Consider the following 22,531-nt stretch of genomic DNA (forward strand, 5'->3'; position numbering starts at 1 on the left):
GTCCCGTTAAGATAACAAAAGCCTTACAGACCTCCTTCATACTTCCTTTCAGTAATAGCCTCGTCCTCTCACGATCTGGATCACCCCAAGGAATCTCCCCGTTCTACCAACTGTTTCGCTGTTCCTCGGACTGCGTCGAACGGAAAGGTTTCGTTCCACAGACAAGGCGTTAATCTCCTTCTTACACTGCAAGACTGTTCGTGACCTTACCGTCCAGGTTGTTATAGCCCTCATGGCCATTTTATAGTCGGTAAAGATGTTCACATTCGACGTCCTTGCGTTCGTAAAAAAATTGATAAATTATCCATAAAAATGCTTATTTATCAATTTGCACTTTCACAAGGCCAAAACTACCTGAAGTATTTGATCAAAAATTTTAATATCCAAGAAAAAAAAAGATTAATGTCTGAGAAAAAACTGCAAGTCAACACTTTATGCAAATTTTTGGGAAAATCTCTTAAGAAACACAAAATGCATAAGTATGCACAGAAAAATATGGACCTAAATTTGGCCGATTAAACATGGTATTGACTTATAAAAGACCTTTTAAACAAGGTGTTAATTGCTTTAATTATTTTTGACATGGAAATCCGATTTATTTTGTATCATAGCAAGCGATTGGTAAATGACTTTTTCAAATAGAACAAGTAAAAGCGTGCTAAGTTCGGCCGGGCCGAATCTTTCATACTCTCCACCATGGATCGCATTTACCGAGTTCTTCTCTTCTTAGGCAAAATAAGATATAAGAAAAGATTTGCTCTGCTATTATTATATTATTACATGTTGGAGACCTGTGTAAAATGTCAGCCAATTCGAATAAGAATTGCGCCCTTTGGGGGCTCAAGAAGTAAAATAGAGAGATCGATTTATATGGGAGCTGTGTCGGGCTATAGACCGATTCAGATCATAATAAGCACCTATGTTGATGGTCATGAGAGGATCCGTAGTACATAATTTCAGGCAAATCGGATAATAATTGCGACCTCTAGAGGCTCAAGAAGTCAAGATCCCAGATCGGTTTATATGGCAGCTATATCAGGTTATTAACCGATTTGAACCATACTTGACACAGTTGTTGGATATCATAACAAAACACGTCGTGCAAAACTTCATTCCAATCGGATAAAAATTGCGCACTCTAGAGGCTCAAGAAGTCAAGACCCAAGATCGATTTATATGGCAGCTATATTAGGTTATATACCGATTTAGACCATACTTGGAACAGTTATCTAGAAGCCCAAGTAGTCTAATCGGGATATCGGTTTATATGGCGGCTATATGGCGGCTATATGGACTGATTTAGACTATACTTGACACAGTTGTTGGAAATCAAAATAAAACACTTCATGCTAAATTTCGGCCAAATCGGAAAAGAATTGGGCCCTCTAGAAGCTCAAGAAGTCAAGACCCATGATCGGTTTATATGGCAGCTATATCAGATTATTAACCGATTTCAACCATACTTAGCACAGTTGTTGGAAGTCATAACGAAAGACATCGTGCAAAATTTCAGCCAAATCCTATAGGAATTATGCTCTTTAGAGCCTCAAGAAGTCTAATCGGGGGATCTGTTTATATGGCGGCTATATCGGGTTATGGACTGATTTAGACTATAATTGGCGCAGTTGTTGGCAGTCGTACTAGAACACTTCATGCAAAATTTCATTGGACAGGAATTGCCCCCTCTAGAAGCTCTAGAAGTCAAGACCCAAGGTCGGTTTATATGGCAGCTATATCTGGTTATCAACCGATTTAGACAATACTTGGCACAGTTGTAGGAAGCGATACCAAAACACGTGCAAAATTTCGACCAAATCGGTTAAGAAGCAAGAAGCTCAAGGAGTCAAGATCTAAAATCGGTTTATATGGCAGCTATATCAAAACATGGACCGATTTGGCCCATTTACAATCCCAACCGTCCTACATTAATAAGAAGTATTTGTGTAAAATGTCAATCGCCTAGCTTCACTCTTTCGAAAGTCAGCGTGCTTTCGACAGACGGACGGATGGACATGGCTAGATCGACTTAAAAAGAACTAGAAAGCACCTTCCTTCCGCCAATATAACCTAACCTAGCAAAATAAATAAAGACAATTATTTACAATGGCGTTAGAGTATTTTTTTCTCTTGTTTTTTCTTAAAACTTTTCGGATACGTGTGCACAATCGATTAATAAGCGTGGTAGCTTGCTTTCCGTAATAAATAAAAAATGTCCGCAAAAGTTTTATATGAATAAATTGGTATTGATGACACTGTTCCTAAATAATTGTGTACCTTTTATTTAGATTTCTGATGTTTTTAAATTAATAAGATACGAATTTCAGGCTATGAGAAAAACTATATAGTCATTCCGTTTGTAACACCTCGAAAGTATATATATTTTTGATCGTCTCGACGTTCTAAATCGATCTAGCCATGGCCGTCCGTCTGTCTGTCGAAATCACGATAGCGGTGGAACACGTATCTCCCGATGTGTCTTTTTGTGCCCCTGGAAACCACAATTTTGTCCGATTTAGCTTTTAACTTGCACATAGTGTTCTGTTATGATTTGCAACAACTGTGTTAAGTACGGTTCGAATCGGTCTATAACAGGATATAGCTCCCATTAAACCGATCATCCGATTTGACTTCATGAGCCTTTATAAGCCACAACTTTTGTCTAATTTGGCTGAAATTTTGCATGCCGTGTGCTGTTCCGACTTCCAACAACTGTGCCAAGTACGGTCCAAATCAGTCTATAAGCTGATATAGTTCCCATATAAACCGGCCTCTCGATTATCCTTGTTCGGTTCGTAGAAGCTTTCATTTTTGCTGGTTTGACAGAAGTTTGGTATGTAGAATAAAATGATGCCCTTCAACTACATTTATTTTGTATAAATTTTTAGCAGACTCCATTGTGGTGGGTTTCCGGAAATTCGGCCCGGCCGAACTTTGCACGCTTTACTTGTTTTTAGCTAGAGTTGGCAAGAGAAAAAACAGATATCGATTTCTGTAAACTAGGAATTAGACAAAAACATGATCGTTAGTGCAAACGATTTCTTTTTGTCAATAAATTTAATCAAAAGATGTTGTTGTTGTTGTAACATTGTGTTGTATTCTTTCTTTTGTCTGCTTGATTTCGTTGAGTGTACGTGTTCGTAACTTATCGATTTTCGTTATATGTTGCATAAATGCAGTACTGGGTTATTGAGACAATATTTACAAACTTCCTGCATCATGGAGTCATTTGGCAGCATATACCTCATTTGGCAGCATATTCGTTTCAACGCTATTATGATTTGAATAGAAGAGCGCACATGACTAAATGTTAAAACCGTACACATATTGTTGAATAAAAAAGGATGATTTAAGAGCAAACTTTTAATTCAATAATTTCTTATGGTTAGCAAATGTACCTTAGTTTTTCTAAAGTAAACTCAGTGAATTTAATCTTCGCTTTTAGCGAAATTTTTTCACGATTACTTTTTTTTAGATAATGTTGGGTTGCCCAAAAAGTAATTGCGGATTTTTCATATAGTCGGCGTTGACAAATTTTTTCACAGCTTATGACTCTGCAATTGCATTCTTTCTTCCTTCTTCTTGCTTTAGAAAAAAGTGTAAAAAAAGTATATTTGATTAAAGTTCATTCTAAGTTTTATTAAAAATGCATTTACTTTCTTTTAAAAAATCCACAATTACTTTTTGGGCAACTAGATCCTTAAACAAAAAAACTTGGTGATTTCATTCAGTAGGACATTCCCTAATTACTTATGAAAAAATGTTCATTAAAGTACTTTGTTATCAGTGAGATTTTGTAGTGTTTCAAAAAAGTAACCGTGAAAAAATATGAGTAACATCGCAATATTATGCATATAATATGAAAAAATTTAATGACCTTGGATGAGTTATTTATAAAATGTTATTAACAATTATATTGACATTTTGTGTCCAGTTAAATTTTGTCTCTAGAGAAGATTTTGAAGACATTGTTATTTTTTGTGTTTAAAAAATATATATAGATTTATTTATGAATAAAACAAGTAAAACGGCGTTAAGTTTGGCCGGGCCGAACTTTGGATACGTGTAAACCACTTTTCGTTATAATCCGGTAAAAAATGCAATATTTTTTGCTCCGATAGCAGTTATATCGTAAAATGGTTTGATTTGGGCCAAATTCGGCAAGGATATTGAGTGGTCTAATAAGTAGAAGTCATTGTTTAATTTTGAAGAACTAAATATTGGTCTTTTCGGTAGCCATATTCAAATATAGACCGATCTGAACCATACGCGACACGGATGTCAAAAAGCCTAACATAAGTCACTGTGTCAAATTTGAGCGAAATCGGTTTATAAATGTGACTTTTATGGGGCCAAGACCTTAAATCGAGAGATCAGCCTATGTGGTGGCTATATCCAAATCTGAACCGATCTGGGCCAAATTGATGAGGGATGTCGAAGCTGTTCCAAATTTCGGCGAAATCGGACAATAAATTCGCCTTATATGGCCCCAAAACCTTAAATCGAGAAATCGGTCTATATGACAGCTATATTCCAATCTGGACCGATCTGAGCTAAATTGCAGAAAGTTGTCGAAGAGCCTAACACAACTCACTGTCCCAAATTTCAGTAAAATCGGACAATAAATGCGCCTTTTATGGGCTCAAAACCTTAAATCGAGAGATCAATCTATATGGCAGCTATATCCAAGTCTGAAACGATCTGAGCCAAATTAAAGGAAGATGTCGAATAGCAACTAACTGTCCCAAATTTCGGCGCAATCGGACAATAAATGCGCCTTTAAGGTGCCCAAGACATTAAATCGAGTGTTCTGTCTATATGGGGGTTATACAAAGATATAGTCCGATATAGCTCATCGTCAAACTTAACCTGCCAATGGATAAAGAAACAATCTGTGCAAAGTTTCAGCCTAATATCTCTATTTTTAGAGATCGTAGCGTGATTTCAACAGACAGAACGTCTTAGATTTTTATGACGATCAAGAATATATACAATTTATAGGGTCAGAAATGGATATTTCGATGTGATGCAAACAGAATGACAAAATGAATATACGCCCATCCTTAGGTGGTGGGTAAAAAAGGTAGAAAAATAAGTATCAAACAAGTAAAAGCGTACTAAGTTCAGCCGGGCCTAATCTTATCAACCCATTACCTTTCTATAGACCGATTTGGACCGTCTTTGATACAGTTGTTGGAAGTCATAACAGAACACTATATGGAAAATTGGATAAAAATCGGGCCTTTTAAGGGCTCAATAACTCAAATCAGGAGATCGGTTTACATGGGAGCTATATCAGATTATAAACCGATTCGAACCGTACTTGGCACAGTTATCGAGAGTTATAAAAGAACGCTATGTGCAAATTTTTAGCCAAATCGGATCAAATGAGGCTTCCAGGGGCTCAAGAAGTCAAATCGGGAGATCGGTTTATATGGGAGCTATATCAGGTTCTTGCCCGATTTGAACTGTACTCAGCACAATTATTGGGAGTCATAAGGGAACATCACATGCAAAATTTCAGCTAAATCTGACAAAAATTGCGGCTTCCAGGGCTCAAGAAGTTAAATCCGGAGATCGGTTTATATGGGAGCCACATCCAAATTTGAACCGATATGGCTCATTTGCAATCCTAACATGCAAATTTTAAAGCGGGTAGCTTTACGCGTTCGACTGCTATCGTGATTTGACAGACGGACGGACGGACGGAACGTTTTCTTTGCAAATAAATTTATAGTGCCAAGGTACAGCCCAACATATGTCAAGGAGCAGAAATAGCTTTGTAAAGACGAACATTAATTGTTATAATATATTTGTAAAATATATTGTGACGTGAAAACTAAAAAAGTTGTCGGAAAACCACATCCATGTGTACAGAGGGTCATAAATAATTATATAAAGAGAAAAACTTTAGCTGTAAAGCCGCAATCAGGAAACCCTTATAAGTTGTTGTGTTTTGAGAGGTAGGTTATCTCCCATCACTTGGACCAGATTTTTAATACCATATTTGTAGTCTACTCTCCAATACTTATTTTATTTGAGTCCCATATTATCATGTTCGTCTAATATGCCCAATTGGGACGGTTTTGGTTTTGGGGCGGCCCCTTGGTAATTACACCCAAATTTTTAATATTCGAAAATCATACTCGTACTCTACTCTCAAATATCTTTCATTGGAGCTCCATATTGTCCCGATCGGTCCACTTTAAATTTTGGGGCGGTTTTGGGCTTGTGACGGCTCCCTAGGTACTTGGACCCAATTTTAAATATCATATTCATACTCTACTCCCAAATACTTTTCATTTGAGTCCCATATTGTACCGATCGGTCCACTTTTAAATTTGGGCACTACTTTTGGGGCGGTTTTGTGTTTTTGACGGCTCCTTAGGTACTTGGACCCAATTTTAAATATCATATTCATACTCTACTCTCAACTACCTTTCTTTTGAGACGCATATTGTCCCAATCGGTAAATATATCATGCTGGGGGCTTTTGGGGGGTGGGGAGGCCTCCTAGACACAAGGTTAGGTTAGCTTAGGTTGAAAAGAGGGTGCAGATATTAATCCGCCCCATGCCACTATGGACATACACCTAAGCCAGTAATCAGCTTGTTGTGCGCTCCAAAAACTATAACGTAACTCTAACAAGTAAAAGCGTGCTAAGTTCGGTCGGGCCGAATCTTATATACCCCCACCATGGATCGCATTTGTCGAGCTCTTTCCACGGTATCTCTTTTTAGCAAACAAAGGAAAAAAATATTGAATATTGGAGACCATAGTAGAAGTCATTGTGTAAAATTTCAAATCTAGTAAGAATTGCGCACTTTAGGGGCTGAAAAAGTAAAATAGGGAGACCGGTTTATAGGGGAGCTGTATTGGGCTATAAACCGATTCATGCCATATTTGACACGTAAGTTAAAGGTCATGAGAGAAGCCGTTAAACAAAATTTCAGCCAAATCGGGTAATACTTGCGCTCTTTAGATGCTCAAGAAGTCAAGATCCCATATCGGTTTATATGGCTGCTATATCAGGTTATTGATCGATTTGAACTATTCTTAGCACAGTTGTTGAAAGTCATAACAAAACACGTCATGCAAAATTTCAGACAAATCGGATAAGAATTGCTCTCTCTGTAGAGGCTCAAGAAGTCAAGAACCCAGATCGGTTTATATGGCATCAGGTTATGGATCGATTTGAACTATTCTTAGCACAGTTGTTGAAAGTCATAAAAAAACACCTCATGCAAAATTTCAGCCAAATCGGATAATAATTGCGTCCTCTACTGGCTCAAGAAGTCAAGACCCCAGATCGGTTTAAATGGCAGCTATATTAGGTTATGGACCGATTTGAATTATTCTTAACACAGTTGTTGGAAGTCATAACAAAACACGTCGTGCAAAATTGCAGCCAAATCGGATAGGAATTGCGCATTCTAGACGCTCAAGAAGTTAAGACCCCGGATACGTTCACATGACAGCTATATCAGGTTATGGACCCATTTCAACCATACTCAGCACAGTTGTTGGAAGTCATAATAAAACACCTCATGCAAAATTTCAGCCAAATCGGATAAGAATTGTGCCCTCTAGCGGCTCAAGAAGTCAAGATCCCAGATCGGTTTATATGACAGCTATATAAAAACGTGGACCGATATAGCCCATTTACAATCCTAACCGACCTACACTAATAAGAAATATTTGTGCAAAATTTGAAGCGGCTAGCTTTACTCTTTCGAAAGTAAGCGTGCTTTCGACAGGCAGACGGACAGACGGAAGGACATGGCTAGTTCGACTTAAAATGTCATGACGATCAAGAATATATATACTTTATGGGGTCTTAGACAAATATTTCGAGGAATTACAAACAGAATGACGAAATAAGTATACCCCCATCCTATGGTGGAGGGTATAAAAAGAAAATTTTAAGTTAGGAATTCCGTGCTACTTTCAAAATCCTTCATTGTTTTCAATACCACTCCCCTAAGATAGTTCATGTCTGGTATTGTGTCTCCACCTAAGTGCCGGTATCTGTTAGACGCGAAAGCCTGGCAATGACAAAGGAAATGCTCCAACGTCTCATCATCTTCCCCGCATGCTCTACACATGCTATCACTTGTCGCACCGATTTTATATAAGTGAGCTTTTAGTCCTATGTGTGCCGTTAAGATACCAATATCTATACTGACTTCCTGCTTGCTTCCTTTCGGTAATATTCGGTCTCGTCTACTCACGATCTGGATTCCCCCATAAGATTTTCGCCATCATACCGACCGTTTCGCTGATCCACAATATTGCATGCGCATTCATCGCCTACTCCCTTAACTTGGACTGCGTCGACTCGAAAGGCTTCGAGTTAACCAAGTTTATTGGAATACATTTTTATGTCAGCTTATTTGACCCCAAAGTTTTATACCAAATTCGTGTTTTAGGGATACCATAAGGTGGCATACAAAATTTCGCTTAAATCGGTGCACCCATCTCATATAATAGTTTTAAAAATTCAATTCAATTGGCTGAATGTTATTTTAATGTGTTTTTATTTGTGTGTGTTATCTGTCTAACGGATTTAATATTCACATCGAACCATTTGTTAGCTTACAACCGATTTAACATAAAATAAATCTCCATGACCTCTAAAGTTTATCTCCTAACTTCAAATACTCACTATACAATGGAGCTCTCCGAAAGCGATAACTTACAAACCAAGCAAAACCTTGTTTTGTTTTTCTATCATAAGTGAAACATATTTTTATTTTGAAAGCAAAGTTTCATTAAAAGTATCGATTTTTTTGCTTCCATGGCTTTGGATGTAATAACCCGAAGTCCTTCAAATGACTTTCATAGCTTAAAACCAACGATGAACACCTATCAACACACAATGTGCAGCAGTGGTCGTATAAAACACATTCCAAACGCATTACTGACCGACATCTCTCAATGGGGGCAGGTACGCTGTTTTTTTTTTTTTGATAATTGTAACAGTTGACAAGCTTATATGGTTGGTCAAGCCAAGCGACAGGCATAGATTAAATGGCAGTCAGTCCATCAGTACGCCCCGTGTACGGACCGATTACAGGTGTATGATTAAAAATTAATTTGAAGTAAATCGTATGTAGAAAAACCCAACAAAACTCCACCAAAACACTGTAAATGAAGGTGAATAAACAATGCATGAATGACCATTGCCAACGACATGTTAATGAATAGGCAATTGTAGAGGGTTGGTGGCAATTCAAAAGGATTCCCGACCAGCTTCCAATTATGTCTGGCTTAAGATATAGTTAACAACAAAATATTGCGCTGTTTTTTATACCCTCCACCATAAGATGGGGGGTATACTAATTTCGTCATTCTGTTTGTAACTACTTGAAATATTCGTCTGAGACCCCATAAAGTATATATATTCTTGATCGTCGTGACATTTTATGTCGATCTAGCCATGTCCGTCCGTCTGTCCGTCCGTCCGTCCGTCTGTCTGTCGAAAGCACGCTAACTTCCGAAGGAGTAAAGCTAGCCACCTGAAATTTTGCACAAATACTTCTTATTAGTGTAGGTCGGTTGGTATTGTAAATGGGCCATATCGGTCCATGTTTTGATATAGCTGCCATATAAACCGATCTTGGGTCTTGACTTCTTGAGCCTCTAGAGTGCGCAATTCTTATCCGATTGGAATGAAGTTTTGCACGATGTGTTTTGCTATGATATCCAACAACTGTGCCAAGTATGGTTCAAATCGGTCCATAACCTGATATAGCTGTCATATAAACCGATCTTGGGTCTTGACTTCTTGAGCCTCTAGCGTGCGCAATTCTTATCCGATCAGAATGAAATTTTGCACGACGTGTTTTGTTATGATATCCAACAACTGTACCAAGTATGGTTCAAATCGGTTCATGATATAGCTGCCATATAAACCGATCTTGGGTCTTGACTTCTTGAGCCTCTAGAGTGCGCAATTCTTATCCGATTGAAATTAAATTTTGCACGACGTATTTGGTTATTATATCCAACAACTGTGCCAAGTATGGTTCAAATCGGTGCATACCTGATATAGCTGCCATATAAACCGATCTTGGGTCTTGACTTCTTGAGCCTCTAGAGTGCGCAATTCTTATCCGATTGGAATGAAGTTTTGCACGATGTGTTTTGCTATGATATCCAACAACTGTGCCAAGTATGGTTCAAATCGGTCCATAACCTGATATAGCTGTCATATAAACCGATCTTGGGTCTTGACTTCTTGAGCCTCTAGCGTGCGCAATTCTTATCCGATCAGAATGAAATTTTGCACGACGTGTTTTGTTATGATATCCAACAACTATACCAAGTATGGTTCAAATCGGTTCATGATATAGCTGCCATATAAACCGATCTTGGGTCTTGACTTCTTGAGCCTCTAGAGTGCGCAATTCTTATCCGATTGAAATTAAATTTTGCACGACGTATTTGGTTATTATATCCAACAACTGTGCCAAGTATGGTTCAAATCGGTGCATACCTGATATAGCTGCCATATAAACCGATCTTGGGTCTTGACTTCTTGAGCCTCTAGAGGGCGCAATTCTTATCCGATTGGAATGGAATTTCGCACGACGTGTTTTGTTATGATACCCAACAACTGTGCCAAGTATGGTTGAAATCGGTTCATAACCTGATATAGCTGTCATATAAACCGATTTTGGGTCTTGACTTCTTGAGCCTCTAGAGGGCACAATTCTTATCCGATTTGAATGAAATTTTGCACGACGTGTTTTGTTATGATATCCAACAACTGTACCAAGTATGGTTCAAATCGGTTCATGATATAGCTGCCATATAAGCCGATCTTGGGTCTTGACTTCTTGAGCCTCTAGAGTGCGCAATTCTTATCCGATTGAAATTAAATTTTGCACGACGTATTTGGTTATTATATCCAACAACTGTGCCAAGTATGGTTCAAATCGGTCCATAACCTGATATAGCTGCCATATAAACCGATCTTGGGTCTTGAATTCTTGAGCCTCTAGAGGGCGCAATTCTTATCCGATTGGAATGGAATTTCGCACGACGTGTTTTGTTATGATACCCAACAACTGTGCCAAGTATGGTTGAAATCGGTTCATAACCTGATATAGCTGCCATATAAACCGATCTTGGGTCTTGACTTCTTGAGCCTCTAGAGGGCACAATTCTTATCCGATTTGAATGAATTTTTGCACGAAGTATTTTGTTATGATATCCAACAACTGTGCCAAGTATGGTTGAAATCGGTCTATAACCTGATATAGCTGTCATATAAACAGATCTGGGGATTTGACTTCTTGAGCTTCTAGAGGGCGCAATTCCTATCCGATTTGGCTGAAATTTTGCATGACGTATTTTATTTTTACTTTCAACAACTGTGTCAAATAAGGTTCAAATCGGTTCATAACCTGATATAGCTGCCATATAAACCGATCTGGGATCTTGACTTCTTGACCCCTAGAGGTCGCAATTATTATCCGATATGCCTAAAATTTTGTACGATGGATCCTCTCGTGACCATCAATAAACGTGTTTATTATGGTCCGAACCGGACCATATCTTGATATCGTTTTAATAGCAGAGCAACTCTTTTCTTATATCCTTTTTTGCCTAAAAAGAGATGCCGGGAAAAGAAGTCGACAAATGCGATCCATGGTGGAGGGTATATAAGATTCGGCCCGGCCGAACTTAGCACGCTTTTACTTTAACCATTAAATTGAAGTATAAAAAGCATATTTATTGATGGTCATGACATCAATATTACATTATTCATATTGAATATTATATATTCATTATCTGTACTCGTATCTAGTATGTTCCAAATGTACCACTAAATTTCCCATGAACGTTCCATTAAGGAACTCCTCTCATATCAAAGAGTGCAGTCCGATTAATGTTTAAGTTCAATGATAAGATTTCTCCTTTTTATTGCTGAGTCCGAACGGCGTGCCACATAGCTACATCACTTGTTAGAGAAGATTTAACATGGCGAGCTACCTCACAAATGTATCCAGCATTAGTAAGCGGAAAACCACCGCTGATTTAAATCAGCGTCATAGGCAGACATGCTAACCTCTACGCTATGGTGGCCTTCCAAATATATGAACGTCAAAGGCCGAATTAGGTCCACACAAATCATTGATCTAAAATATACTTTCATAAAGTGGGTCCTCAAGAAGTCATTCAAGAGCTTTAGTAGACAATATGTTGATGTAGTTCCCATATACATTTGTATTGTATTAATTGCGAAAATACCTCTTTTATACAATTACCACATTAACCACGCTTGGCAATCCTGTCTATTAGCGGTGCTTTTCCCAATGCATGTGTTTTTGTGTAGTGACCGACTTTTTTTTCTGTTGCAATTACACTACTTCCGTGGTACACATGATTTTGTGCATCTGTTGGAGGTTGTATTGATGGTCTATATATTCATTGATGACATGTTCGTTCACGATGTCGCCTAAAATGTCATGCATGATTATCGCGACAACTATATGAAAACGTCATCAACGATTTGTATGGGCTTTCGACTATATATCTTCAATGATTTAACAAGGACATGTACCCTTCTTTTAAGATGTCTTGACGACGCGGCCTGCTGGGTAACTATAGCAATGCCCTCTAAACTTTATAGAGACTGGTTTAAATTTATATGTAGTTTCCATAAATATATGCCCACTCTGGCTTCATATCGCCGTAGTGTCCCCACGTTAGTCCGTACTTACTCGTTTTACTGGTTAACTAACTGGCTAAATTTCCCATGAAGATTCCATTAAGGAACATGGGATACTTCTCTCACATCAATGAGTGCAGTCCGATTAAATTTTAAACTCAATTATAAGAGGCCTGTTTTTTATGCCAAGTCCAAACGGCGTACCGCATAGCGACACCACTTGCTAGAGAAGATTTAACATGATAGGATACCTCACAAATGTTGCCAGCATTAGTAAGGGGAAAACCACCTCTGAAAAATTTATTTTGGTGTTCACTCTAGAATTTAAACCCAGGCGTTCGGCGTTATAAGCGGACATGCTAACCTCTGCGCCACTGTGGCTTCCCGTTTTATGCCAACCAGCATCCCTATATATGGCACACGATTTAGATATGCCGCCTTCAAGTCTTAAGTTGCTTGTTGAAGCCGCTTCTGCAGGGAAAATTAGTCTCATTGTGGCAAGTGAAGCCAATGCACATCACTAGGTATGGGATATAAACAAAAAGGTTAAGCTACCTAGCGAATATATTATAAGTGGCAATCTGAAGATTTGTAATAAGGGAAATAAACCGACCTTTATTGCCAGCAACAGGCAGGAGGTACTAGATGTTGGCGGAAGCGGAAGGATGTGCAATTGAGAAGTGTTGGATGACTATAGCGGCTGTGACCATCTTTATACTAGTTTCAGCCTTGGAGTAAATACTGTAGAAGTGGTCTAAAGCTAAATAAAAGAAAGGTGGCTTGAGATACATATCTCTTCTAGACCAGAAAAAGAATTAGAAACTGTGGAGGACATAGACCTAATGGTCAAACGGATCACTGAGACTCTGAATGACTCGCTGTGTCAGTATATCCTATTTCCAAGCGAAGGAGCAAGCAGCGACCGCCATGTTGGGACCCAGAGCTGGTTGGTCTACAGAAGGACTGCAGAAAACTCTTCAACAGGGCGAAAGCCACAAGAGCACCGCACGTTTGTGACATCTATAAGGCTGAGCTCAAAAAATATAAGGGCGAGCTGAAAAAGCTTAGAACGAATAATGGGTGGAATTCTGCAGCTCCGTGGAGGATACATCTGAGGCCTCTGGGCTAAGAAAGATCCTATCCTATCCTATCCTATTCAGAAGTCGCAGAATGTAAGGACAATGTCTAGTGAAGAAACAATAGAACTACTCGTTGATACACATTTCCCGGGAAATTCTCTAATGGACAACGTAGCACCAAAAGAGATTGTCACTGATACTAGTATGTTTTCGTCGGAGGTTGCTGGGGAAATTATGTCCGAGTCGAAAATCCTTTGGGAAATAAAAAGTTTCAGCTCTTTTAAGTCACCAAGCTCTGATGTTTCAACGGTTTAATTTAAAGCTGTGTCGGATAGAATGGCTCCTTGGCTTGGGAAGATATACCCTGCTTGTATCAGCATGTCATATATACCTGTGGGATGGAGGGCCACAAAGGTAATTTTCATTCCAAAAGCAGTAAAACCTTACCACACGAAGGCAAATGATTTTCGTCCTATGAGTCTCTCATCCTTTAGAGAGGTTGGTAGAAACATATTTAAGGAAAAGATCCCAGGAGATCGTCTCGGCAACATCATGCTTAATATATTAGCAAATACACGGAAACAGCCTTTCACGACCTGCATCGAAGAATTGACATAGAGTGTGCGTTCAATAATGTGAAACCGACGTCAATCGTGAGGGAGAAAATTTATTAATAGCTTACTAACAAAAATATGCATGACTGCAGGCTTGGGATCTGCAGATCTACAGAGATGTATTGTCTCCTCTAGTCTCTCGAAGAAAAGGGTGTAAAAAAGGTAGCTATTGCGGTAAGGAGAAAGTTTCCTAGAACTCTTAGAGATATACTTCAGGAAGCCCTACGTAAGACGGCGTAGGCGGCTAGCGAAAGTGGTCTTGGAGTAAATCCGTTTAATACGGAAGTTGTTCTTTTCTGCAGGAGATAAAAATTACCCACAGTGGCACCTGTCTCCTTTGGAGAGAGAGTTTCTGGACATTGTTTGCTAGAAAAATTGCTGAGGTGCCCGATGCTTAGGCAATGTGTAATCCACATTGCTTCAACCGCTTTTTGATCAAAAATACACTCCCGTAAACTGTGAACACTCCAAAATTATGTGGCCTATTCTAGACTTGAAGATGTCTATTGTGAGGATTTCAAGGTTTCAAGAGACTTTAGAACGTCTGTTGTGTGTGTGTCCCGCATTGGCAGTAATAAGGAGCTCCACCTTAGGTTCTCATATCTAGAGAACTTGTCTGATTTAGCGGATGCGAACATTTGCAAGTTGTTGGGCTTTTTAAAGCGATCTGGATCGTTCAACGGTAGGAACTAGACTGCATCTTCCTCCTCCTGTTCCAATGCTATCACAATGGACGATAACGTCTAAGTGAGTCTGATGGCAGTCCGCTATTTAAAACTAATTTAACAAACCATTAAACTAAAGAATATTTTTGCAAAAAGAATATTTTTACACGAAAATAAAATCAAACTATTGGTTGCCCGAAAAAGAAAGTAAATGCATTTTTAATAAAACTTAGAATGAACTTTAATCAAATATACTTTTTTACACTTTTTTTCTAAAGCAAGCTAAAAGTAACAGCTGGTAACTGACAGAAGAAAGAATGCAATTACAGAGTCACAAGCTGTGAAAAAATTTGTCAACGCCGACTATATGAAAAATCCAATTACTTTTTTGGCAACCCAATATTTATACTTTTGTGTACATGCATATACGAGTATTAGAATTATACACATTTTAGATAACACAATTAATCTGCAATGATGCGTCGCACTCTGGGCGAAATAACCGATCTAGCGCCGCCAAACTTGTGACGCTTGGGGTATTTTATGTTTTTTTTTTTTTTTGTAACAGTTTGTATACTCTACACCACCACTGTGACACAGGGTATTATAACTTGTGTATTTGTTTATAACACCCAGAAGGAAGCGGGATAGACCCATTGATTAGTATACCGATCGACTCAGGAACACTTTCTGTTTCGATTTAGCTATATCCGTCTGTCTGTCTGTCCGTCTGTCCATGTTAATTTGCGTAAAAACGTGTCTTGTCTTGTTAATGGTCTTACAAACGAACAACGCTTGGAAATTATTGAATTTTTGAATTTTATTATCAAAATGCGTGCTCTGTTGAGAAAGTACATCGCGCGTTCATTGTACTGCGACGAAACTAATTTTTGGTTCAATGGCTACGTAAATAAGCAGAATTGTCGATTTTGGTGTGAAGATTAGCCAGAAGCATTGCAAGAGCTACCAATGCTCACAGTTTGTTGCGGTTTATGGGCTGGTGGTATCATTGGACCGTACTTCTTCAAAGATGATACGAATCGTAACGTAACTGTGATTGGGGAAGGCTACCGTGAGATGATATCCAACTTTTTTTGGCCCAAAATGCAAGGCTTGACTTGCATAACATGTGGTTTCAACAAGACGGTGTCACTTGCCACACAGCACGCGTAACAATGGACTTATTTTGAGACGAGTTCGGTGAACATTTTATTTCGTGGCCGGATCGGTTCGTGCGATTTAACGCCTTTAGATTATTTTTTGTGGGGTTATGTTAAAGCTCGTGTCTATACAGACAAGAGCGATTCAATTGATGCATCTGAAGGCAACATTGAAACATTTATTCGTGAGATACCGGTCGAAATGTTGGAAAGAGAATACCAAAATTAGACTAGGCGGATGGACCATTTGAGGCGCAGTCACGGTCAACTTTAGCATGAAATAAATTTCAAACATTAAGTTGAATGGACCGTAATATCGATTCAAATAAAGATTTCATGAATTTTTCTGAATTTTATGTGTTTTTTTTTGAAAAGAAAAAAAGTTTTTAGTAAAATTTTTTTTCTTTAACATAAAAGCGCAGGTCACAAAAATATTTTTTTTTCAAGTTAATATATACCTCAATGAAAAACACAAATTTTTATTCAATAAATTGACACAAACGCATATTTATTACCTGTTTGATAATGAAAAAAAAGAACGTGGTAATGCACCCTGAAACATTTGTTGGTTTTGAGAGCTTATAGCTATTCTACTGGACCAAATTAATCTATGTAGAATCGATTTCTACGATCAGTGGAATGTTTGTGATCGATTGAGATACCATTTTGCCGATTCAAAATAAGTTGAAAATTGCGTATGAGTGCGTTGGCATGAAAAAGAGAAGGGTAGTCCGAATTACTTTCACAAATTTTTTAATTTTCAGCATGCTTAATAAGCAAAAGCTACGTATTCGTGACTTATCTGGTTTAGCGCTTTTAGTACTTAATTCACTTAAAAGTTATTAAACACGTGTTTTTGTTTAAATTTTTATTTGCTACAAAGCAACAAAGGAGAAAAAAATCTTCATATTGGAGTTTAGCGGTGAAGCAATTGGGATAGAAATGAAAGGCTAAGTTTTTGGCTATGCAAGTTCTTGTAAAATGCAAATTTGTGCTACAATGGTTTCACTTTTCATTATTTTGTCAAGATATTTTTAGCACTAGGGCTCTCACTCAGATCTACAACTGCTGTTGGGTATGGCATCGCAAAAGATTGGAGCAGCGTACAGCAATTGTGCATAGCAACCGTGGTTATCAACTTCCTAATTGTGTGGTTTGGAACTCTTAGATTGGGCATAATCCTAATCAGTTTTCTTGCTGATGTGCTGATTGCTTTCTAGGTAATCATAGCAACATGTGGTTCGAATGAAAATGTAGCAATTTTTCTAATATAACTGTGTTGTTCGACAACCACATCATCCGCGTATCCTACTAGTATCGTCGCCTTTGGAAGGCCCAGATTTAGAAGACCGTCGTACATTATGTTCCATAGGAATGGACCAAAGATCGATCCTTGGGAAACCGCTGATTTTATTTTGAAATCTTCTGTTCCGGATTCGGTATCGAAAATTAATATTCTATCTTCCAGGTAGCTGTCTATCAGTTTAAACAAGTAATCTGCAAGCATGTATTCGATTTGTGTCCATCGATTCCGCATTTTCTACACATTTTGCTGTGATATTTACTTTTGCAATATCGAGCCAGGTGACCTTGTTCCATACACCTAAAACAGAGCTAGGCAAACACTTATCTTCTAATCCGTTATAGGACTAGGCCTATTTTGATTTTGTTTCTACTATGTATTTTGGACGCTATGTCACCAGTAATTTACACCAAGACTTGTTTTTTACCACCATAGAAATCACGGATGTTGCCCAGCTTGATTCCTTCACTACTAGTTTCGTCCGATGCTTCCAAACTGGCTGTTACGATGTCATGCTCATCTGTTGTCTCCTCAAAATCTCTGATGTTCACGAGAATAATTTTCCTTTTGTTTTGGACTATAATATCTTCACCAAGTGATGACTTTATAATGCTTTCGAGTTTCTTTGCGTTTCCGTCCCCCTTTCTCATCTCTATTTGCACATTTCCAACTTAAGTTTTGTGGATCTTTTTTGTCCCAATTTCAATTTCATCCGGTCATATGGATGTTGTCATCTTCGATTTTCAACAACTGTGCTAAGTATGGCCTAAATCCATCCATATCCTCATATAGATGACATATAAACCGATATCCTGATTTGACTTCTTGAGTCCTAGACGGCGCAATTCCTATTCAATTTGGCTGAAATTTTGCTTATGTTGTTTTGGCATGACTTCCAACTACTGTGCCAAGTATGATCTAAATCGGTTTATAACCTGATATCGCTGTCATATAAACCGATCTCCTGATTTGACTTTCTGAGATTTTTGAGGGCGCAATTATTATTCAATTTACCTGTAATTTTCAGGGTGTTATTTTTCTATGATGTGGTCGGCTTGACAAGTACGGTCCATATCGTTGAATAACTTCATATAGCTCATATAAAGGGTGATTTTTTTGAGGTTAGGATTTTCATGCATTAGTATTTGACAGATCACGTGGGATTTCAGACATGGTGTCAAAGAGAAAGATGCTCAGTATGCTTTGACATTTCATCATGAATAGACTTACTAACGAGCAACGCTTGCAAATCATTGAATTTTATTACCAAAATCAGTGTTCGGTTCGAAATGTGTTCATTCACCGTAACGTTGCGTCCAACAGCATCTTTGAAAAAATACGGTCCAATGATTCCACCAGCGTACAAACCACACCAAACAGTGCATTTTTCGGGATGCATGGACAGTTCTTGAACGGCTTCTGGTTGCTCTTCACTCCAAATGCGGTAATTTTGCTTATTTACGTAGCCATTCAACCAGAAATGAGCCTCATCGCTGAACGGTGAATGAACACATTTCGAACCGAACACTGATTTTGGTAATAAAATTCAATGATTTGCAAGCGTTGCTCGTTAGTAAGTCTATTCATGATGAAATGTCAAAGCATACTGAGCATCTTTCTCTTTGACACCATGTCTGAAATCCCACGTGATCTGTCAAATACTAATGCATGAAAATCCTAACCTCAAAAAAATCATATATATATGGAAAAGGAATTCAAAGAACTTGACAAATGCGATCAATGGTGGAGGGTATATAAGATTCGACCCGGCCAAACTAAGCATACTTTTATTTGTTTCAAATGGCATAGTACCTCACAAATGTAGTCAGCATTAAGAGAGAAAAACCACCGCTGAAACATTTTTTTTATGTTCTCGCCAGGATTTGAACCCAGGTGTTCAGCGTCATAGGCGAACATTCTAACCTCTGCACTGCGGTGGCCTCTTTTTCACTCAGGCTCCAATCGTGTTTGGCTTTTCCACATAGACCAATGACTTCAGATAACCCAAAAAGAAATAGCCAAAAGACGTCAAATCGCATAATCTTGGCGGCCAATTCACAGGGCCATTTTGAAAGACAAGCTGCTCATCAAATTCATGCTTCAATATATCCCTTATTTCACGAGTTGAGTGGCATATGGCACTAATTTAATAAAATTTCAACGATTTGCTGTCGTTGCTCGTTTTGAGTTTCTCCATGACAAAATGTCAGAGTATACTGAACACTTTCACATTCACAGATGGCGATGGAACGCAACTGTCAACCACTACAGCCAACCCGAAAAAACCATAAAAAACCTTTTACAGGTTTTCCAATAAGGACTTAACAACTATTTTTTTAAATAAAACGCAAACCATTTGAGATATTTCAAACACTTTATCATCGCCTTAAAATACTAGAAAAACAATTTTGATGTTTTTTAATTCAAGCACACTAATCAGTTAATAGGTGAAAGTATGTAATCTTTTAGTGGCATAACAAGCTGATGAGGCCCACTTAAGGCCGAAATCGCAATCATTGTAGCCTATACAATACATTTTGCACACCACACTTGTCAAGACTCTTTAAAGGGGTTTTGTTGCTTTGTTTTTCTATTCGAAATTGAAACAAAAAAAAAAAAAAAATAATTGGTATAAGCTGGAAGTAAATCCAATAACAAAATAAAAAACCTTTTTTTTATATACATAATTTGTCTTGACTTTCTCAGTCAATCGTGCCATGTTCGTCTGTCAAAATCACAATAGCGGTCGATTGAATGAAGCCAACCACTTGAAATTTTGCTCAGATACTTCTCATTGATGTAGAACGTTGGAGATGGATTATATCGGTTTAGATTTCGCCCTATGTAAACCGATCTATTAATATGACTTCTTGACCCAAATATTCTTTGACTTGACTTTTTATGTTTTGCACAATGATTTCTGCTATAAATCCAACATCCAAACCAAGTATTGTCCGAAGCGGTCCATAACTTTATATTTGTATGTACATATATATATTAATTCTTGGAACAAAACAAAAAATATTAAAGCGATCTTACGGTTATAATTATGACATTCAGAATCATCGAAGAGAAAAAAAATAATAAATCGTTTACATACACGGAAAAAGTGTTGACTTAAATTTTACCAGTTAATCGGGGTATTTATTTATAAAAATATTTTTAACAAAGTTATTAATTGCTTTGTAATTTAATAACATAAACGGTATGTATCTGTTTCTACAAAAAGCAAAATGGTATTGTGTACTCTTTCACGCACATGGAATGCGAATAGAAGTGCAAATGGGCCAAATATATATTTCTTGATTCTCTCACACACAATCATATTTTCATTTTGTGCATTCCTGATGTAGTTAAAGAGAAGACAACAATTAGCGTGGTTAGACGAAAAAAATTGGCAAAAAAAAAACATAGGTCATATTTAATTGTAATATATTTTATACTCCAATCTTATATATCTATCTTCTATCTATATATTTTCTTACATATATAAAAATGAATTGGTGTTTGTTTGTTTGTTTGTGGGTTTGTAAATTTGTTTGTTCAGTATAGACTCAAAAACGGCTAAACCGATTTCATTGAAATTTTCACATAATTTTTTGATATTGCAAGGGGGCGGACCCTCCCCCCACTTGCCCCGAAAGTACCACCCAAAATTAAAAGTGCACCCATAGGGACAATATGGGACTTAAATGAAAGGTATTCAAGAGTAGAGTTCGAATTTCACATTAAAAATTGGGTCCAAGTAACTGAGGGTCGCCCCATCCCCGATAAGCCCCCCCCCAAATTGGAATATTACTTGATTATAGTCATTCAAATTTGTGCTCAAGTGGCAGATGGGGTGTGGTGCAACAACCCACCTATAGACAACCTCCACCAAACGGCTGTGTACATCAGTCATGACAATATGGGGTTGAATTTAAGGTATATGGTTGTGGACTGCGAATCTGATATCTTTGTTATGCTCATATATCTAGCGGACCACCTCACCACAAACCAGTCGATCAATCGTAATGACCTAATATGACACTTCACTCTTCACTCAAATCGACAATTCTGCTTATTTACGTACCCATTGAGGCAGAAATGAGCTTCGTCGCTGAACACAATTTTTCGATAAAAAAAGTGGATCTTCGTCCAACCTTTCAGAGCCCGCTCACCAAAAATTTTGCGTTGTTTGGCTACAATTCTTGCACCAGCTGTATTTTGAATGGCTTCACGCCTAAATCCTTCCGCAAAATTTTCCCAGTTGTTGCGTAACAGAGGCCCAATTGCTGCGAACGGCGACGAATCGTTAATTGATGGTCATCATTAACACTGGCCGATACAACAGCGATATTTTCTTCAGTTCGCACTCTACGTAAGCGTGTTGATGGTTTAATGTCCATGTTAATTTGGTCCGAAATTTAGTCACAATAGCCCGAATAGGCTCTTCAGTGGACTGACCATAAAATGGAAGAAGCGCGCTATGAACTTTCTTAAAAGAGAACCCATTTTGATAAAAAACAAGTAAAAGCGTGCAAAGTTCGGCAATACGTGCAATACTAACCGACCTACACTAATAAAATGTATTTGTGCAAAATTTCAAGCGGCTAGCTTTACTCCTTCGGAAGTTAGCGTGCTTTCGACAGACAGACGGACGGGCGGACATGGCTAAATCGACATAAAATGTCGCGACGATCAAAAATATATATACTTTATGGGGTCTCAGCAAATATTTCGAGTAGTTACAAACAGAATGACGAAATTAGCATACCCCCCAACCTATGGTGGAGGGTATAATAATACGATATATGTATATACCATTTTCGTAGCGTGCTTGCTCAAAGCTCACTAAAAGCTCTTTCAGGCTAGTTGTAAGAAGCAAAAAAAAAAAAATACATCTAGAAAGTTAAGAATATTTTTACCGCTTCATAAAACTCAATAATTTTGAAATATTGTATAATAAATTTATAGTGTGAATTGGAAGTAAGCAAAACAGAAAAATCAAGTATATGGATATATGGACGAATTATACATGCGAAACTGATCTAA

At 37.9% G+C, this 22,531-nt stretch overlaps 1 protein-coding gene across 1 annotated transcript in view; it reads right to left on the reverse strand.

Annotated features, from left to right (window-relative positions):
• Positions 1–22,531, reverse strand: part of LOC106091975 (NADP-dependent malic enzyme) — a 114,685-nt gene that overhangs the window by 75,801 nt on the left and 16,353 nt on the right. The gene's annotated exons all lie outside the window — the stretch shown is intronic.

This window comes from Stomoxys calcitrans, chromosome 2 (genome assembly GCF_963082655.1).
Source record: "Stomoxys calcitrans chromosome 2, idStoCalc2.1, whole genome shotgun sequence".
In the NCBI taxonomy this organism is placed as follows: Eukaryota; Metazoa; Arthropoda; class Insecta; order Diptera; family Muscidae; genus Stomoxys; species Stomoxys calcitrans.